This window comes from Rutilus rutilus (assembly GCF_951802725.1).
Source record: "Rutilus rutilus genome assembly, chromosome: 1".
Taxonomy (NCBI): domain Eukaryota; kingdom Metazoa; phylum Chordata; class Actinopteri; order Cypriniformes; family Leuciscidae; genus Rutilus; species Rutilus rutilus.
In genome coordinates, this window is record NC_140209.1 from 6,324,122 (window position 1) to 6,344,229 (window position 20,108).

Consider the following 20,108-nt stretch of genomic DNA (forward strand, 5'->3'; position numbering starts at 1 on the left):
CCTGTTTTCTTGTTTTTTTTTCTGAACAGGTATCAACAGGTATCTTTCATCAGGGAGCAACAGAAACAGTCTTTGTTCAGTAGCAAGTTTCCCTGTTACTGTGCGTTCACACCAAACGCGAATAGCACGTCAAATTCGCGTCTACCGCGTCTAGTTGGACGCTTGAACAAAAGTTTGACGCGAACTGGACGCGCGAATGAGGTCGAATTTATGGCAAGCCAAAAGTGTTCACAGACGCCTGGTCGGGCGTCTGATTGCACACTGACACGTCAAAAGCGTGCGTTTCCACCGCAAAACCAAAAGATTTGCCAAGAGCTCCCTGATGTGGTCACGGAAAATAAAGCCCTTTTATAGTAAAGCCCCGACTATTTTTTTACCTTGTCTTTCTCATAAAGCAAAACAATAAATCAGAAAAACAAATGTGAATAAGACTATACAGTTGCCACGATTACCAAAATATATCTAAATTACGTCATATGCTCTCATTGACAAATGTAGAACAATTAGTTCATGCGTTCATGACCTCAAGGCTAGATTATTGTAATGCTCTACTGGGTGGTTGCCCTGCACGCTTAATAAACAAACTACAGCTAGTACAAAACGCAGCAGCTCGAGTTCTTACCAGAACCAGGAAGTATGACCATATCAGCCCGGTTCTGTCAACACTGCACTGGCTCCCTATTAAACATTGTATACATCTTTAAATATTGCTGATTACTTTCAAAGCACTAAATGGTTTAGCTCCGCAGTACTTGAGCGAGCTCTTAATGCACTATAGTCCTTCACGTCTATTGCGATCTCAAAATTACGGCCAGTTGATAACACCTAGAATATCAAAATCGACTGCTGGCGGTAGATCCTTTTCCTATTTAGCACCAAAACTCTGGAACAGTCTTCCTAACATCGTCCGGGAAGCAGACACACTCTGTCAGTTCAAAGTAGGGCTGTTGAAACGAATTCCGAAATTCGAATATAATTCGAATATCAAAAAAATCAATACAATTCGAATGCTGAAGTTCCTATTCGAATATTGCTTTTTTATGTATATTTAAAAAAAAAAAATGCAATCTTGCCTTTCTCGCCGCCTTGGCACACACATGTGAAAATTAAATGCTTATGTTTTGTCTGATAAACAATAAAGTTTTTGAATCGTAATACAATTGTGCACGTTATCCACGCTGTATCATCATAACAACTGTCAAAAGTCGCGGAGAGGAATATCTCCACGGTAACGGAGATCAACAATTTGATTCTCAGTCCACACTACAACGTGAAAACGGCGTCTTCAAATATATCCACTTTGGAGTGCGTTTTCATTAATAAAAATGCCGTCTCATTGTGGACGGAAGGCCAAAACGGAGAGGAAAATATACGTTATTTTTTTTTATGACAACTTACAACCTGACAAGCTAGGCGATCTGTCCGAGGAACCGCCGCTAAAACAGGCAAGAATTACTTATGTGCTGCCTCTCTCTCTCTCCTCATCACGGGGCTCAACTGCTACCAACTGTCCGCCAAAAGGCAATAACAGACAAACTGACGGTTTATCTGTGCAGATATGAGACCGATCAACATCACGCATTGGCGATCCATAAGACTGTGTAATGTCGTAAATATTAATAATAGGATGAATTTGAGCATTTAATATTCAAATATTATTCGAATATTAAATAAATTAAGGAATGGAATTCGAATAGTATTATAGAGGAAGATTGACAGCCCTAGTTCAAAGCAAGATTAAAGACACATCTCTTTGACCTAGCATACACATAACACATTATAGACCTCTATAATTCAATGTTAGGCTGCATAGATTAGGTCAGCTGGAACCGGGAACACACTGAAAAAAATTTGGAGTAGGATTTACTTGAAAAAAGCTTTACTTGAAAAGTTTTTTCACTGAGAAAATGCTAGTAAATTTACAAAGTTTGCCAAGTAAAAACCTAAACATATTTATCAGTAGCTTTAATTAAAAAACTTTAAGTTAAATTTACTTGGAATATGGAATTAAGTAAACTTTACTTAGCCTAGTTAAGTGAAAGTAACAAAGAAAATAAGTAATTTTAACTTGGCTAATAAAAGGTTGATTAATATCGATTTAGTTGACATTTCCTTTGCATTATATTTCACTCAAACAATAATATTGAATTATACCAGTCATTTATAGTATGTGCTTTACTTAGATTATCCAAGTAATTTAGACTACAGCATATCAGATGTTAAGCTTCATGTGAATGCAAAGACCTCAATACTTGGTAGACAATACACAATGACGGTAACATTTGATGGATCATTTTTGTGTTTGAATGTGTCATTTTGAGCAGAAACTTTACTCGAAATGTCACCAAATGGCAAGTTACTAATCCTGACAACAAAAGCAATGATAAAACAGTGTAAATACAGCTGGAAAACAGTGAAAAATGAACCTCATTAATTATTCAAGGTCCAGTGCATGATGGAGATGGTTCTCAATGCAGAACATGAAATCCACGGGGAGGAGTCGGATCCAGATCCAACTCCTCCCACCTTACATACCTAAACCTACCAATCTCCACCCCCTGATCCCTAAACCCACCCCTAAACCTACCCATCTCCACCCCTAAACCTACCAATCTCCACCCCTTCTACAAGATCCGACTCCTAAAAGTCAAATTAAAGAATTCAGAACTCCTAAAAGTCAAATTAAAGAATTCATTCATGTTAAAAGTCAAATTAAAGAATTCATAAACAACAAATGGCAAGAAGTATGGAACAGTGATGACAACAAGTAGGAAATGGAAGAAGTGTTTTTAGGATTAGAAAAGAAGATACAATTATTTCTCACATTCGAATAGGGCACACTAGACTAAATCATTCGTTGTTCAAAATAGGAAAACATAAAACAGGTAAATGTAATTATTGTGATCAGGCAGAAACAATTGAACATGTTTTAATAAAATGTATAAAATATGTAAAAGAAAGGTTAAAACTTATGAAGAAAGTAAGAAAATTGGGTGTTGTATTAATATGGAACTGGAAAGCCTATTGAAAATGCATGCAGAACAAGATAAAATATATAGTGGTTTAAAATAATATAAAATTTAAAATATATATCCTTTTTCTTCACTCTATTGTTTATTTAAGTTGTTAATTTCTAAACGCTTATTAGGCCGGTGACACACTGGATGCGTGAACGCTAGAAATAGAACCGACGCCTATTTTTCACGCGACACGCAAGCGTCTTGGAAGCGTTTCCAAGCAAAATTGAATAGGAAAAGATGTTTATATGATATTTTGAAACGAATACATATTAATAAATGTCATTTTGATGTTTGAAAGTGTCTAGGGTTTGACATAAATGCAAATATAAATGCAATTTAAAAAAAATATTATTTATTTTCAAATACTGCACCTGTCAATACAGAACGAAATATTCTATAGTCTATATTGCCGTCAACACTGCCGACGTTGTCTTTGCTGCTATATATTTATGTTTAACATGAAGTATAGGCCTTCCACAACTCTCTCCCCACCTATGTCAAATATATCACCAATATGTCACCTAGCAGCAGCAGCGCCGCGTCAGACACGCTTCTGGTGTGCAAAGACATGGAAAACGCGACGCAGCCGCCACGCAACAGAAACGCCACGATCACTCCACGCATCCAGTGTGTCACCGGCCTTACCCCTCATTTACACTGCACATGTGTGCGGTGCATTACGTCTGCGACAAGTTTTTATTCCGTCCTCCACGCGGTGCCAACTCACACCAGGAGCATTTCAGAAGCGGAGCGACTAGATGCGCGAGACCACGTGATTTGCCTGTCCGACGTGGTTTTTCTTGATTTTTGGGTTTCTACCATACAGTCTATGGTTTATACCAAGGATATTGGTGTGTAATACGTTTGGGAGTTTGCACAGGGTGTTTATATACATTTATATACATAAATACAAAAAAACACAAAGCTTTTATTTTCCACCTTAATTGTGAATCAAAACAGTTATCAAAATAAAAAAATTCTGGTAAAACTGCTCACTCAGTAAGGCCATGTCCACACGAATAGCCTACGGTTTCGTTTGAAAACGTATATTTTTTCTCTCCGTTTTGGCCTTCCGTCCACACTGAGATGGCGTTTTTATGCTGAGACAGAATTTAGGCTACTCACATTTGCTGTCCTGCGGCAATACATGAGAGCAGTTGCGTTTTAGACCAAACATGTGGTGACTGAGTGCGACCTGGAACCGCATCAGTGAATGGTGAGTTATTTTACTAAATAAAATTATCCTGTCAGAAGAATTGCGCGATAACTCATTTATTTATTTATTTTTCCATCTGAATCATATCAGTGATCTTTTGTGGGGTTTTACGCATGTGCTGTAAGGTGAATTTGACGTTTCTCAAAAGTTTCTCATCCACACTGAAACGTCCGAAAATGCTAGTGTGGACGGAGAGCGTTTATAAACAAAAACGCCGTTTTCAAATGTATCCGGATTAATGTAGACGTAGCCAAACATTAATAAAATGACTGCCTGTCAGTCAGTCATCAGGGCAGAGAAACCACCATTGTGGCTGCTTGTCTAGTAAGAGGAAGTGTAACGTCAACAGCACTGCGACCGCTTTCGGCTCGTCATTAATATCATATCGCAGCAAGACTGTCTGCGTGAAGTTTTAAAAAAACTGTTACTAAACTTTTGAGACCGTGACTCTCTGTGACTTCAACAAAACTGCAAACAGTTTGATCCATCCGCACCTCTCCGTGTGTGTGTGGGTCGGTGCTCTGCTCTTTGTCAATATACAGAGAGGACAGATAAGCTTAGATGCTTTTGGAACCGAAATTTGGCACCAAAAGATAAAGAATTTTTCGATACTCATAGGATCGAAGTATTTTTTTCGATACCATAAAAGTATCGACGTTCGGTACCCAGCCCTAATCGTGCGTGCGCACAAAACAGCATGCCAGAATACAGTTCTCTTTCGAGCTTGCATGAATAATAACACACACAATTATGCTAAAATGTCTTTTTGTTGAGTATCTTCATAACATAAGAGCAGTCTTATGATGAACGTGAAGAGTCGTGACTCTTGAGGCGCGTGTGAGATCCGCGTCTCTGACAGCAGCGGCTGGTCTTAAAGGGACAGTACACAGTAGCCACTAATTATATCTGTCGCTAAAGTTGATCAAAGAACAAAGGGAACAGAGAAAAACACTCACTGCTCTTGACTAAAGAACTTTTTTCTTTAGGCAGATTATCACTTATCTGTGTGTGCATTTATTTTCCTTGAGAACCAAGCAAGTTGACTCATGAAACCATTTGTTTATTATATCGCATTATGACATTTTCCCCAAATCGTGCAGCCCTAATTTTTACCATGAGCGGGAGCAGAAGCTGCCATTACTCGATATTTAAACGTAAATAATGAATGACGTGTCAATGCATTTCATGTGTGTTGACGTATTTTCATGGTCGACGTAATCGATGACGTTGACGCATCGTTGAGGCCCTAATGTAAACAAATAATTCTACTGTAAACAAAGTCCACAATTTAAAGACTAAAAGGTAAAATAGCCTTTATAATATAAAAGTCACTAGAACGGAGGAAACAGGCTTTCAGCAGCTTGAACATTTTTTGCCATTAACTGCGTTTCTTTGGATCTACATGCGTTTCAAGGTGTGTGATAAAAACACCAGCCTGTCCACAGCATCTGGCTTGAGAGCTGCACGGTGACATGTTACAAGTCAAGTCATCCTCATTTATATAGCGCTTTTAACAATGTAGATTATTTCAAAGCAGCTTTACAGAGATAAACGTATAATTTAAGGTAACAGAGATTGTTTGGGCTTTATAGCGGTTCTTTAATAAAGTTATTTTCCAGCTAAAGTTAGTTTTGATTGATTCGCTTCCGTCGCAGCGATCATTTGTTATTAAATTAGGGGCCACTAAGACGACACCATTCTCTCTACACAGACTTTAAACGCGAACCTGTGAGAAACGCTGATGGCGTTCACATGCGCATTAAGAATTGGTTCTATAGTTATGTGCATTTGAATATATGTGTGCAGGTTTGTAATTCTCTACAGACAAAGCCTAAACAAAGTACTGGTCTTTCCTTTCTTTTTTCCTTTATTTTATTTTGTCACTTCGGGGTAGGTATGCGAAACGCATTTTCCCAACAACGCTTTATCTGTAGAGTGGTAAAGGGATCCTCCATAGGGAGAGACTAGTTGGCACTTCAGGACTGCGTTGACATCGGGTCCTATCAAAACCATTCAAATTACTCCTAAAAAAGACAACATGCGCTTTTTGGCAATATACGGCTTTATTGCGGTTATTGTCATGCTTTCCGTCAGTAAATGACAGCTGCTTTCTGGCAGAGCGGGAAGGAAGGATTTGCACAGAGAGATACAAAGCGTGACCGGTTTGAGGGTTTCTGATTGCATAAAATAATAAAAGAAACGAACAAGTTCATGGCGAATTAAGTGGTAATGAATGAATGAAATGAAATTTAATATTTTTTCTTTCCTGTCAGATCCGATGGAAGAGAGCGAGGAGAGTGAAGAACTGAGTGAAGTGAAGGAGGAGAGTGAAGAACTGAGTGAAGTGAAGGAGGAACATCATGTCAAACCTGGAGGAAAACCCTTGAGTTACTCAAAGACTAAAAAGACATTTTTAAAGAAAAGAAGAACCAAGAAATTTTTCACCTGCACTCAGTGTGGAAAGAGTCTCACAACCAAACATAGTCTAGAGTGTCACATGAGGATCCACACCGGAGAGAAGCCGTTCTCATGTGATCAATGCGGCAAAACATTTCTTAGTGCATCAAACCTGAAGACACACCTGACAGTTCATATGAAGGAGAAGCCGCATTCATGTTCTGTGTGTGAAAAGAGTTATTCACTGCTGCAAAATTTACATAGACATGAGAAAACTCACACTGGTGTGAGAGAGTACATGTGCTTTGAATGTGAGAAGACTTTTATTACAGCGGACAGTTTAAAACTGCACCAGAGAATTCACACTGGAGAAAAACCTTACAAGTGTTCACATTGTGACAAGAGATTCAGTCGGCCAGGACATCTGAGATCACATGAGTGGATCCACAGCAGAGAGAAGCCGCATATGTGTGATCAGTGTGGGAAGAGTTTCACTGACAAACGAGGTCTTGAGCATCACATGAGGATCCACACAGGAGAGAAGCCGTTCTCATGTGATCAGTGTGGAAAGAGATTCTTATGCAAAGGTAATCTTAAGAGTCACATGAGGATCCACACCGGAGAGAAGCCGTTCTCATGTCATCAATGTGGCAAAACATTTCTTAGTGCATCAAACCTGAAGTCACACCTGGCAGTTCATATGAAGGAGAAGCCGCATTCATGTTCTGTGTGTGAAAAGAGTTATTCACTGCTGCAATATTTACATAGACATGAGAAAACTCACACTGGTGTGAGAGAGTACATGTGCTTTGAGTGTGAGAAGACTTTTATTACAGCAAACTGTTTAAAACAACACGAGAGGATTCACACTGGAGAAAAACCTTACAAGTGTTCACACTGTGACAAGAGATTCAGTCAGCCAGGACATCTGAAAAGACATGAGAGGATCCACACTGGAGAGAAGCCGCATGTAAGCAGAGAGAAGCCGCACACATGTGATCAGTGTGGGAAGAGTTTCACTGACAAACGAGGTCTTGAGCGTCACATGAGGATCCACACAGGAGAGAAGCCGTTCACATGTGATCAGTGTGGAAAGAGATTCTTATGCAAAGGTAATCTTAAGAGTCACATGAGGATCCACACCGGAGTGAAGCCGTTCTCATGTGATCAATGTGGCAAAACATTTCTTAGGTCATCAGACCTGAAGTCACACCTGACAGTTCATACGAAGGAGAAGCCGCATTCATGTTCTGTGTGTGAAAAGAGTTTTTCACTGCTGCAAACTTTACATAGACATGAGAAAACTCACACTGGTGTGAGAGAGTACATGTGCTTTGAATGTGAGAAGACTTTTATTCAATTCAATTCAATTCAAATTTATTTGTATAGCGCTTTTCACAATACATATTGTTTCAAAGCAGCTTTACAGAAAGTGCATTTCAGAAATGTACATAGAGAAATACAGTTAGTTAATCATGTATTGATTTAGGGCATAAACATCGCCCGCGTCGAGTCGTCTCAACTGTAGTATAAAATGTAAGTATTATGTGAATGCCTGGCTGAAGAGATGCGTCTTTAATCTAGTTTTAAACTGGGACAGCGAGTCTGAGCCTCGAACAATATCAGGAAGGCCATTCCACAGTTTAGGAGCTAAATGTGAAAAAGCTCTCCCTCCTGTAGTGGACTTAGATATCCTAGGAATGACCAGAAGCCTCGAATTTAGTGATCTTAAAGAGCGCGATGGATTGTAGGGCGATAGAAGTTCCGTTAAATACACGGGAGCTAAACCATTTAGGGCTTTATAGGTCAGTAGCAATACTTTGTAATTGATACGGAACTTTATAGGTAACCAATGTAGAGACGACAGAATTGGTGTTATATGATCGTATTTTCTTGATCTAGTAAGAACTCTAGCGGCGGCATTTTGGACTAACTGTAGCTTGTTTATTGAGGATGCAGGACAACCAGCTAATAAAGCATTACAGTAATCTAGTCTCGAGGTCATGAATGCATGAACTAACTTTTCTGCATCAGAAACAGATAGCATGTTACGTAGCTTAGCAATGTTTCTAAGGTGGAAAAAGGCTGTTCTTGTAACATATGAAATATGATTTTCAAAAGACAAGTTGCGGTCTAATATAACACCCAGGTCTTTTACTGTAGAGGATAAAGTAACAGGACACCCTTCTAAATTAAAGTTGTATTGTAAGAGGTTTTGTGGGCAGTTTTTTGGACTAATAAGTAATACCTCCGTTTTATCTGAATTTAATAGCAGAAAATTACATGTCATCCAGTATTTTATATCTTTAACACACTCTGTTAATTTAGATAATTTAGCGTTTTCATCTGGTCGTGATGAAATATATAATTGAGTGTCATCAGCATAACAGTGGAAATTAATTCCATGTTTTCTTATAATATTACCAAGTGGCAGCATATATATTGAGAATAGCAGAGGGCCTAACACAGAACCTTGCGGTACACCGTAGTTTACTGACGTTATCTTCGATTTTTCCCCATTTACGCAGACAAAATGGTAACGGTCTGATAAGTACGATCTAAACCAGTTTAATGCCTGTCCCTGAACACCAGTGTAGTTTTGTAGTCGGTCTAAGAGTATTGTGTGATCTATAGTATCGAACGCAGCACTAAGATCAAGTAAAACTAGTATTGAGATACAGCCTTGGTCAGAAGCTAAAAGTAAATCATTTGTGATTTTAACGAGCGCAGTTTCTGTGCTATGGTGCGGTCTGAATCCTGACTGAAACTTTTCATAGATATCATTTTCTTGCAAGAAAGAGCACAGTTGAGCGGACACAACTTTTTCTAATATTTTAGACATAAATGGAAGATTTGAAATGGGTCTGTAATTTGCTAGGTTATTATGATCTAATTGTGGTTTCTTAATAAGAGGTTTTATAACTGCCAACTTGAATATTCTTGGAACATGACCTAAGGATAAAGACGAGTTAATAATATTGAGAAGAGGCTCTTCCACTACAGGTAACACTTGTTTCAGTAGTTTAGTTGGTATTGGATCTAATAAACACGTTGTTGGTTTAGATGCAATGATAAGTTTATTTAACTCTTCCTGTCCTATAGTTGCAAAGCGCTGTAATTGTTCTTGCGGGGTGATAATTGAGGCTGAATCATAAGACACCATTAAAGATTGTACATTTACAATTGTGTTTCTGATGCTTTCTATTTTCTCAGTGAAGAAATTCATAAAATCATTACTACTACACTGTGACAGAATATTTTGCTCCGGTAACGTCTGTTTATTTGTTAGTCTAGCGACGGTGTTAAATAAAAACCTTGGATTGTTTTGGTTGTTTTCTATTAGTTTGCGGAGATGCTCAGCCCTGGCTGCTTTTAGGGCCTTTTTATAACGTGACATACTGTCTTTCCATGCGATTCTAAAGACCTCTAGATTAGTTTGTTTCCATTTACGCTCTAAATTACGAGTTTCTCTCTTTAGAACATGCGTAACACTGTTGTACCATGGTGCTTTAGTTTTCTCTCTAACCTTTTTTAATCTAATTGGTGCAACGATGTCTAATGTACTAGAGAAAATGGTGCTCATAGTGCTAGTCATTTCCTCTAGTTCATCTGTTTGTTTGGGTTCACTGAGCAGCTGAGACAGATCAGGTAAGCTATTTGAGAAATGATCTGTAGTTGTTGGAAGGATTGTTCTGCCTGGTCGATAACGCGGCGCAACATGACAAATTTCAGCGGTACGTAGTATGCAAGTGACCATGTAATGGTCAGTGACTTCATCACTTTGCGGTATAATATCTATATCGGTTGGATCGGCTCCATGTGATATAATTAAATCTAGCGTATGATTAAGACGATGAGTGGGACCAGTTACGTTTTGCTTGACCCCAAAGGAGTTTAATAAATCTGTAAACGCAGCCCCTAAAGCATCATTTGAATTATCTACGTGTATGTTAAAATCTCCAACAATTAATGCTTTATCGACATTGACCAAAAGATCTGAGAGAAAGTCTGCAAACTCTTTTAGGAAATCAGCGTAAGGCCCAGGCGGTCTATATACGGTAGCCAAGGCTAGAGATAATATGGATTTCTTTCTTACATCTAAGAGAGTAACATTTAGCACAAGTACTTCAAACGAATTAAACCTGTGACCTGTTTTCTGAGTAACAGTAAGAATATCTTTATAGATTATAGCAACACCACCGCCACGACCAATCAGACGGGGCTCATGCTTGTAACAGTATCCAGGAGGAGTAGACTCATTAAGACCGAAATAATCATTTGGTTTAAGCCAGGTTTCAGTAAGGCAAAGTACATCGAAACTATTATCTGTGACCATTTCATTTACAATAACCGCCTTAGGTGTAAGCGATCTGATGTTTAAAAGACCTAGCTTTATAAATTGTTTTTGTTCACTAATATTGAGATTTTCTGGTTTAATCACAATTAGATTTTTCTTAGATCCTGCAGTAGATTTATTATTTGATCTCACTAAACGAGGAATAGACACAGTTTCAATATAATGTTTTACATTGGTACTTATATCAATTAAGTTTGGACAGCAAAGAGTGTGATTTGGACTTTGACTTACTAGTCATATGGTGTGTAGCGTCTTGGAGATGTTGTCCGACAGAATAGCCGCTCCGATTCTGCTGGGGTGAAGGCCATCAGCACGGAAGAGCCTAGGTCGCTCCCAGAAAAGATTCCAATTATTTACAAAGAGCAGTCTCTGTTCATTACACCATGACATTAACCATTCATTTAGAGCAAATAATCTACTGAACCTTTCGTGTCCTAGTCGGTAGGTGGGAAGCGGTCCAGACACGATGATCGTTGTTTCAGGCGATGTGCTGCGTACCGTCTCGATCAGGCTCCTGTAGTCCTTCTTCAGAACCTCCGACTGCCGTAGCCTGATGTCGTTCGTTCCCGCGTGCAGCACGACAGCTCCGACGGGCTCGTCACCGTTCAGAATCCCGGGAACCTGTGCAGCGACATCGAGAACACGAGCACCAGGAAAGCAGTGAGTGCGAACCTTACCTTTACCTATGGTAGCACGGACATGCCGGACGATGGAACTGCCGATGATCACAGCGTCGCATTCCGTCTCGCGTAGAGGGGAGAAGCGGTTCTGGGTGGAGATCTCGAAGGCCGGGAGGGGCGGAGAGGTCCTAGCTCTGGTCCTGGCCCGCGTCTTCCGCTGTGGAATCATCCAGGGTCCATGTTGTTGTGTCGGTGCCGGAGTGAATGAAACCAGGGATGATCGCATCCTGGGCAGAGAAACACATGGAGTAGACGAGGTCGGAGTCAAAAGGTTAGCACTAACCACTGACTTTTGAGCATCGGCGCGTGATGTTTCAAGCGCGAAACGTCGATCTCGTAGCTCGGCCTGTCTCTCTAGTAGGTCGCGGATCTGCTTCTCCACGGATTCCAGCTCTAACTGCACAGAATGCAGCTCGAAGGTGTCCTCACCTGCACTCAAAGGTAACGTTAGACACACATCCGTTATATTCGCCATTATAGCAGATGTGCTATAATGGCGAATTATAGCTTTCAGTGATACGGGTGTAAATAAGTCGATCGATAGGCGCGACCACGCGTGTAATGCTAGCGGGCTAAGGCTAGAAGCGGAAGTTCGAAAGGTTGGATATATGTAGCGATATCAGAGCAATCCGATTGTTTTTTAAGGAGAATAGTATTCCAGATATGTTCACACGCTATAAAAATGAAAAAGTTCGTTTGTAAAAGAGTGTAAAGAAGAAAAACAAGGTTTCTGAATTAATTCGACGGAGCTCCAAACACAACAACGCACTCAGTCGCGACGCATGCGCAGAAAACTTTTATTACAGCGGACAGTTTAAAACTGCACCAGAGAATTCACACTGGAGAAAAACCTTACAAGTTTTCACACTGTGACAAGAGATTCAATCAGCCATCAACTCTGAGATCACATGAAATGATGTTTTATTAACAAGGTTCGGGAGGAGCACGTTCAGATAATTAACACAAGTGGAAAGCACTCAGCAATCAATGGTGAGAGGTATAAATACTCAGCAGTCTCACCTCATTCCATTGACAGTTTTTGCAGCATCCCTCCACCACCCCTTCTCCACACTTCTAGTACTAAACACTTACATACGGGGGGAGTACTCTGGGTTCGGGCTGAATTCCGAGCTCGGAGCCCTCCCTCCGGACAGCACGCCATATACGCATTAAACTTACCCATTCAAATTATATGTAAGTGTGAACTCGTGAAATGATCCACACTGGAGAAAAACCTTACAAGTGTTCACACTGTGACAAGAGATTCAATCAGCCATCAACTCTGAGATCACATGAAATGATCCACACTGGAGAAAAACCTTACAAGTTTTCACACTGTGACAAGAGATTCAGTCAGTCAGCACATCTGAAAACACATGAGAGGATGCACAACAGAGAGAAGCTGCACAGATGTGATCAGTGTGGAAAGAGTTTCTCTTTTAAAAGTGACCTGAAGCTACACATGAAGATCCATGCAGTGGAGAAACCACATCACCTCAGTCTGAGATCACAGTAGCTCATCTTTATGTGCTGAGAAACATGTTTTTTCTAAGTTAGTTTCCCAACAGCCACGATGAGCGACAGGACATTTTCACATTAACACGAATGTTCGGCACAAAATTCACATGAGATTTGTTTGTTCAGACCAATGCAAAAAAATGTCAGCAAATGCAGTGTCAATCTCTGACAGTAGGTGGCGCTCATGGAAAAACGGAAAAACAACAGCGCTGCTCAACTTTCTGGCCGTTTCTCAATATGCGTTCTTGTCTGTACTTGTGTTCTTGTGGACTTGTGAAACGTCATCAGTCGCTGCCCAAGTACTGTCCCAATACACAAGTTTGCATTTTGGCAAGAACGGTTAAAAATCCCGGAAGTGTTCTTGACACGCCCATTTTACCGAGGATGCATCGGTTGGTAACGTGTGTGAACTTGATGGCAGAAATATCCCAGCATTCATTTCGGCATTCGAGGAAAGAGAGGCAGGTTAATACAGCAAGTCGTTTTTCATCACTAAATTCACTTCTGAGAACATTTGATGCGAGAAATCAACTGTGTAGATTTCAAATATTGGCATTTTCACGAAAAATTATGGCGAATCGAAAATGTGCTTAAACGTTTTCGGAAAAGTGAGAATCTCCATAAGCGTTGCTTTATTGTTATGAATATACATTACATTGTAGTGTACAGTTGTAGAGTAATCCCTTGAGCTGAGGGTAGGCTTGGGCGATAAAGCCTGGCTGTTAGCGTCAATAATTCTCGTTCAGGGTTATAAATTAACTTTTTTGATCGCCAGCTAATTTGGCTGGTAACTTTCTAAAGTTACCAGCCAATCAGAATATCCACTAGCCAAATTTTTTCCGGTGAAAATAAGAGAAATTATGAGTGCCACTGAATGTATTTGATTATTTTATTAGAATTGCTGGCATGAAAAACACAAAGTACAATACAACAAAATATACACAGAAAGTCAATACGACCTGTCTTGGCAGTTTTAAACCTTAGGCTCTCCTGATGACTTCGGGAACTCTCATGGTCCTTTACTGCCTCTACTTTAAAATTATTAGATCCTACTAGGAAATTGTTTGTTTTGTTTTTTTCTTTTGCGTACATGCGGCAATCCTGACAATACATGACGACATTATTGTGATCAAACACTAGCCATTCACGACCCGTCAACCATTTGACATTACCTTTTCTTTTTTTAGTTTCTCTGTCGATACCCTCCTCATCCCCTGCCTCGTTCCTCTTCTCGCCCCCCAGAAGTCTGTTCCAACCACCGCCGCATTTCGTTTAATATTAACCTACTTTTACTAGCCAACTTCGTTCGTCTTATTTCTTGTGTTTTCTGTGTCCGTTCGTTTCCATGGTTTCTCGCGCTGGTTTCACTGCAAACTGCGCGCAGCCAATCGGCGTATGAAACATCATCACGTAGCATTACAGCACAGTGTTCATGGGAAATGTAGGAAGTACTGCCAGGGGGATAAATGACCGAGAACAGAGCGGAACAGAGCCTTATGTATCATGCATATAATGCCTCATGCATCACTGGCCAAACTGGCTAGTAAGTTTTTATTAACACCCGCCAAAATGGCAATGGTAATTTTTGGCATTTCTATAAGATTATAAATCACACTGTATGATATGTATCTAACAAACTTGGTATGATATTTTGGACGTAATGTAATATGGACAACATGGACGTAATGACATAATGGACATAAATGTAGACTGTACAGTGATTACTGGTCAAATGCCACTGGTGAATATATGAATAAATTACAACTTATACAGAATAGAGCTGCTCGTGTAGCACTTAGGTGCAGCTGTAGGAGAAATATTATATTAATGCACAAAGATCTTAACTGGTTGTTGTTCAAAGATAGACTGTTGTATTCATTGTTAATTCTCATAAGAAACATTTCCATCTCAAAATTGCCTTCTGTTTTGTTCAAGCATCTTTCTATCAGTGTAGACGATCATCAGTACAGTACCAGACATGCAACTAAAGGCAACTTCCCCTTACTTATAGCAAGGACAAATGCCATAAAAAACACTCTTCAAGAGGTATGAAGGAATGGAATAAACTGCCAAAGCATATCATACTCACTAGCAATGTTAATACATTTAAATTACATGTAAAACAGCATCTATTAAAATAATACATCTGACTGTTTATATTTATTTGTATTTGTTTATATATATGTGTGTGAGTATGTGTGTACATGCACATGTGTAGGTATATTTATAGGCGTATGTGTATGAATGTGTTTTTACAGTGAGGAAAATAATTATTTGAACACCCTGCTATTTTGCAAGTTCTCCCACTTGGAAATCATGGAGGGGTCTGAAATTGTCATCGTAGGTGCATGTCCACTGTGAGAGACATAATCTAAAAAAAAAAAAAATCCAGAAATCACAATATATGATTTTTTAACTATTTATTTATATGATACAGCTGCAAATAAGTATTTGAACACCTGTCTATCAGCTAGTAAATGTGATCAATGCAGGAGAAGTTTCACTGGAGCCTCCGTTCTGAAATCAGTTCTGCCTTCTCAGTCTGAAGAAGAGCACCGGAAAATTACACCGGAAAAAGCTTCCGTGTTCAGGGAACTGAAGAAGAGGCCGTAACACTTTCAACAGAGATATGACACGAGTCTGATATTAATTTCAACTGGTTCATTGTTTGAGATCGACTCTGTTCTATTCACTTTTAATTAAACTAATTATTTGATCAACAGCTTATTGTTATTGTCCAATTTTATTTGCATCAGGAATAATTTCATAATTTTCATTTCTGAAAGCTAATTATTACGTTTGCTTCTGGGGCTTCCCAGCAAAGCACAGAACATTCCCCTAATGTTAGAATTTGGTTCCTGATTGGTTATTGTTTTGGGAAATAAATAATAATGTTCTAGGAATGTTTATTTTTTTTATTTTTTGCAACAATTAAATAACTAGGGATGGGCAGGGGCCTGTTTCAGAAAGGAGGTTCAACCAACTCTGAGTTAAAACTTGAACTCTGAGTTGACTTACCCTGAGATGGGAAACTCTGAGTTTTTGGTTTCAGAACAGCTGAAATTAGTTAGTTCAATCAACTCTGAGTTGACTGACTCTGAGTTTAGCGTGTGCACCACAACTATCAAAAGCCATTATCAATGGAGCGCAGATATTATGAGTCACCATGGCAACAGCGCCAGACAAAAAGAGGTCTTTATATTTTAATTACTGTTATACAGTGATGGGTGTAATTAATTACTATAAAACATTATGGTCTGTTCCTAACAACTTCCACTCCAATATATATCAAAATGTTCCTTCACTTAAAAGAGCTTAATTATCATATAGAGACAATTACATCCAATCTCAGTAATACGTAAATAGTATCACAGAGGGCAACCAACAACCATCTTGATTACAGGGACTTCAAATAGCTTGTCACCTTAAACATTTGACCGTTCTGTTTTAACAGAAGATCAAAGATGCGATCACTTCAGATAGACTTTATCACCTAAACCTTTTGCTGTTCTGATTTCATTTACATTAAGAGTTGACCATTTGGGTTGATCACATCCTGAACAAATGGTAATCAATTGTAGAATGGGAATGGGTGTGGGACATAGAGAATCTTCTCAGACAATGGGGTGTCTCAACTTCATTAACATACAGACCACAGCTGTTACAATAAGAGCAACTTCATTGACATTAAGAGTTGTAAACTGTAACAGGATAAAAGGTTTGAGATTTGGATGTTCTGGGTTCATTCTGACGCCGGTTAATCCAAGGTGCTTTGTGTACCTTGCCACTGCTATGCTTCATTTTTTCATTATAAACTTCATTTATGAGATCTTCGACGTCCACATTATTTTTTCTTACATTACCAAGTAATCTAAATACTGTAATTTAATTAAAGGGATTACTCTTAATTCTTCTGTAATGCAAATTTAAATCTGATGTAATTGTATTAGACTATAGAACAATTCTGTATAGGCTAATTTAACATACATTTTTAAAAGTTATATTTTTAATTTAACCTTCTCCCTCTACACACTTTGGTCAATTCATTAATAATTCATGCAATTGTATATTGTTTATTTGAAAGCATTAAAAGTGCTGTTTCTTGTCTCTCCTTGTATTGTTCAAGTGTTTAAGGTTGACATGGGATTTAGTAATTAGTAATAAGTAGACCAATAATTTCTAAAGATAGTCATTATTACATTAATCTAATTACACTGTTGAAGATGTCATTTGTAGTTAGTAATACAAGTCACTTGCCCAACTGTTATAATATCAGAGGTGAAACTGGAAAAACACTATGTTATTCAACCTAATATTAATTTTCATGTAGGTGCAATCCTGCAGGCATTAAAAGAACATGGCAGCAGCAGAAATTTAAATATAAAAACATAATTCAGTAAGGCTTGAGCATAGTATGGGTGTAAGCTACCTGACTTTACAAACATGTGACATATTAAATAACTAAAGCATCCAGTGTCTAGCAGTGCAGCAGCATTTACGGCTGAGGGAATTCCTGGACGGACTTCAGAGCCAGTCACTCCCAAAGATCCAAGGGCCTTCATAAAATGTAAGAGGTTTACATATGTGTTATTTTTTATATAGGCTATTTTTGATATTTCCATTTATTTTACTTTGGATCAGGATTTTTGTTGGTCCCAATAGATTCTGATGGTAATATCTGTCTTTTGGAGCCTCCTGTCCCAACAGAACCCCAGGCAGTTGTAAGTCTCCTACTCAATACACCAGAAATGATGACAAATAGCGTTATAAAGTGTACTCAACCAAATGCTCATCACATGGGGATAAAGAGTTTCTGCTGCCACAGAGAGGCCTACAGAGGTAATGTTAATATTATGTGTCTACACATCAAACAATATACACATTCACATTTTTTCACATTTTTATGTGAAGTAGCCTATAGAATCTAAGTTTAAATCTAAGTATAAACAGGTATTATTATCTCTCCACGCGCCCCCAGAGTGTGGAAGAACAGCAGAAAGGACGGTCCATCAACTTCTGGTACACAGATGGACACAGTTCAGTGATTTCCAGTAAATGCAACAGTTTAATTCTGTAGAATTCATTTAGAACTACATTATGTAACTCTAATCTACTACTGTGTTTTCAGTTGCCAGTTAAGGAGTTATATAGACTTCATCTTATTTAAAAAAAAGCAGTATTTTATTAATAAAAATGTACTGAAAGAATGAATGAGGTGCTTAAACATCACTTCCTCTTTAAAAAAGGGGAGGAGACCGAAAGAAACTCTGGGTTACCATGGTAACTGACTCTGAGTATAAGTTACCTGAAACTGCTCCGGGACTCAAAGGTAAGATCCAAACGCAGCTTTATTGTGGGTAATCCAGAGGCGTAATCCAGTGTACAGGCAAAAGGTCAAAACACAGGTAGGCAGTCCAAACAAACCAACAAAGAAACAAACAAAACAGGCAGGGACCAGAGGCAAAAGAGTAATCCAGGGAACAGGGCAAGAAATCCAAATAAACCAAAAGACAAGAAACCAGGGAAAATGCTCGGAATTGCAGTGCAACACTTAAACAAGACGTCGCGGTGAGTGAATGAATGAACATGGTATAAATAGACAGACTAACAGGATGATGAGACACAGGTGAATGCAATCAGTGAATGAGGTACAGGTGAATGTGATCAGTGATGATGAGTCCGGGCAGTGAGTTATGGGAAATGTAGTTTGTGAGTGATAATAGTCTTATGTGGAGTGCCCTCTGGTGGCTCTCAAGGGCACTCCAGCTGGTGACCGTTACATAGCCCCCCCTTTAAGGAGTGGATTCCAGACGCTCCTAAAATTGTCCAGGAGGGAGGTGGAGCGGAGGCGGACCCGGGGGCGGGATGGAGGGCCAGGCCCATGGAGCGGCAGGATGGGAGGCCAGGGCGGATCAGGCTGTGCAGGCGACCAGGGCGGATCAGGCTGTGAAGGGGACCAGGGCGGAGCAGGCTGTGCAGGCGACCAGGGCGGAGCAGGCTGTGCAGGCGACCAGGGAGGAGACGACCCTTCAGGCGGGCAGGGAGGAGACGACCCTTCAGGCGGCCAGGGCGGAGATGACCCTTCAGGCTGCCAGGGCGGAGATGACCCTTCAGGTGGCCAGGGAGGAGACGACCCTTCAGGCGGCCATGGCACAGGAACAGACACCGGCTCAGTAACAGGAACAGACACCGGCTCAGTAACAGGAACAGGAAGAGACACCGGCTCTGGAACAGGAACAGACACCGGCTCAGGAACAGACACTGGCTCAGGAACAGACACTGGCTCAGGAACAGGAACAGACACCGGCTCAGGAACAGGAACAGACACCGGCTCAGGAACAGGAACAGACACCGGCTCAGGAACAGGAACAGACACCGGCTCAGGAACAGGAACAGACACTGGCTCAGGAACAGACACCGGCTCAGGAACAGGAACAGACACTGGCTCAGGAACAGGAACAGGAACAGGCTCAGGAACTGGAACAGACACCGGCTCAGGAACAGACACCGGCTCAGGAACAGACACCGGCTCAGGAACAGACACCGGCTCAGGAACAGACACCGGCTCAGGAACAGGAACAGACACCGGCTCAGGAACAGGAACAGACACCGGCTCAGGAACAGACACTGGCTCAGGAACAGGAACAGACACCGGCTCAGGAACAGGAACAGACACCGGCTCAGGAACAGGAACAGACACCGGCTCAGGAACAGACACTGGCTCAGGAACAGACACTGGCTCAGGAACAGACACCGGCTCAGGGAAAGGAACAGACACCGGCTCAGGGAAAGGAACAGACACCGGCTCAGGAACAGGAACAGACACCGGCTCAGGAACAGGAACAGACACCGGCTCAGGAACAGGAACAGACACCGGCTCAGGAACAGACACCGGCTCAGGAACAGACACCGGCTCAGGA

General features: G+C 40.2%; 2 protein-coding genes across 4 annotated transcripts in view; one reads left to right on the plus strand and one right to left on the minus strand.

Moving 5' to 3' along the window:
• The window catches only part of LOC311302609 (uncharacterized protein), a 495,915-nt gene that overhangs the window by 283,423 nt on the left and 192,384 nt on the right, over positions 1-20,108 (minus strand). The window lies entirely within an intron of this gene.
• LOC311302813 (uncharacterized protein) overlaps positions 1-20,108 on the plus strand; it is a 273,934-nt gene that overhangs the window by 203,064 nt on the left and 50,762 nt on the right. Inside the window, exon 2 of one of the 3 annotated variants that reach the window (XR_014629670.1) lies at positions 6,510-6,586. The exons of 1 other annotated variant lie outside the window; for it this stretch is intronic. The gene's annotated coding sequence lies outside the window, so the exon portion shown is untranslated. Of the gene's footprint in view, positions 1-6,509; positions 6,587-20,108 lie in introns of those variants that run through there. One more of the 3 variants, XR_014629671.1, reaches the window with a different exon arrangement.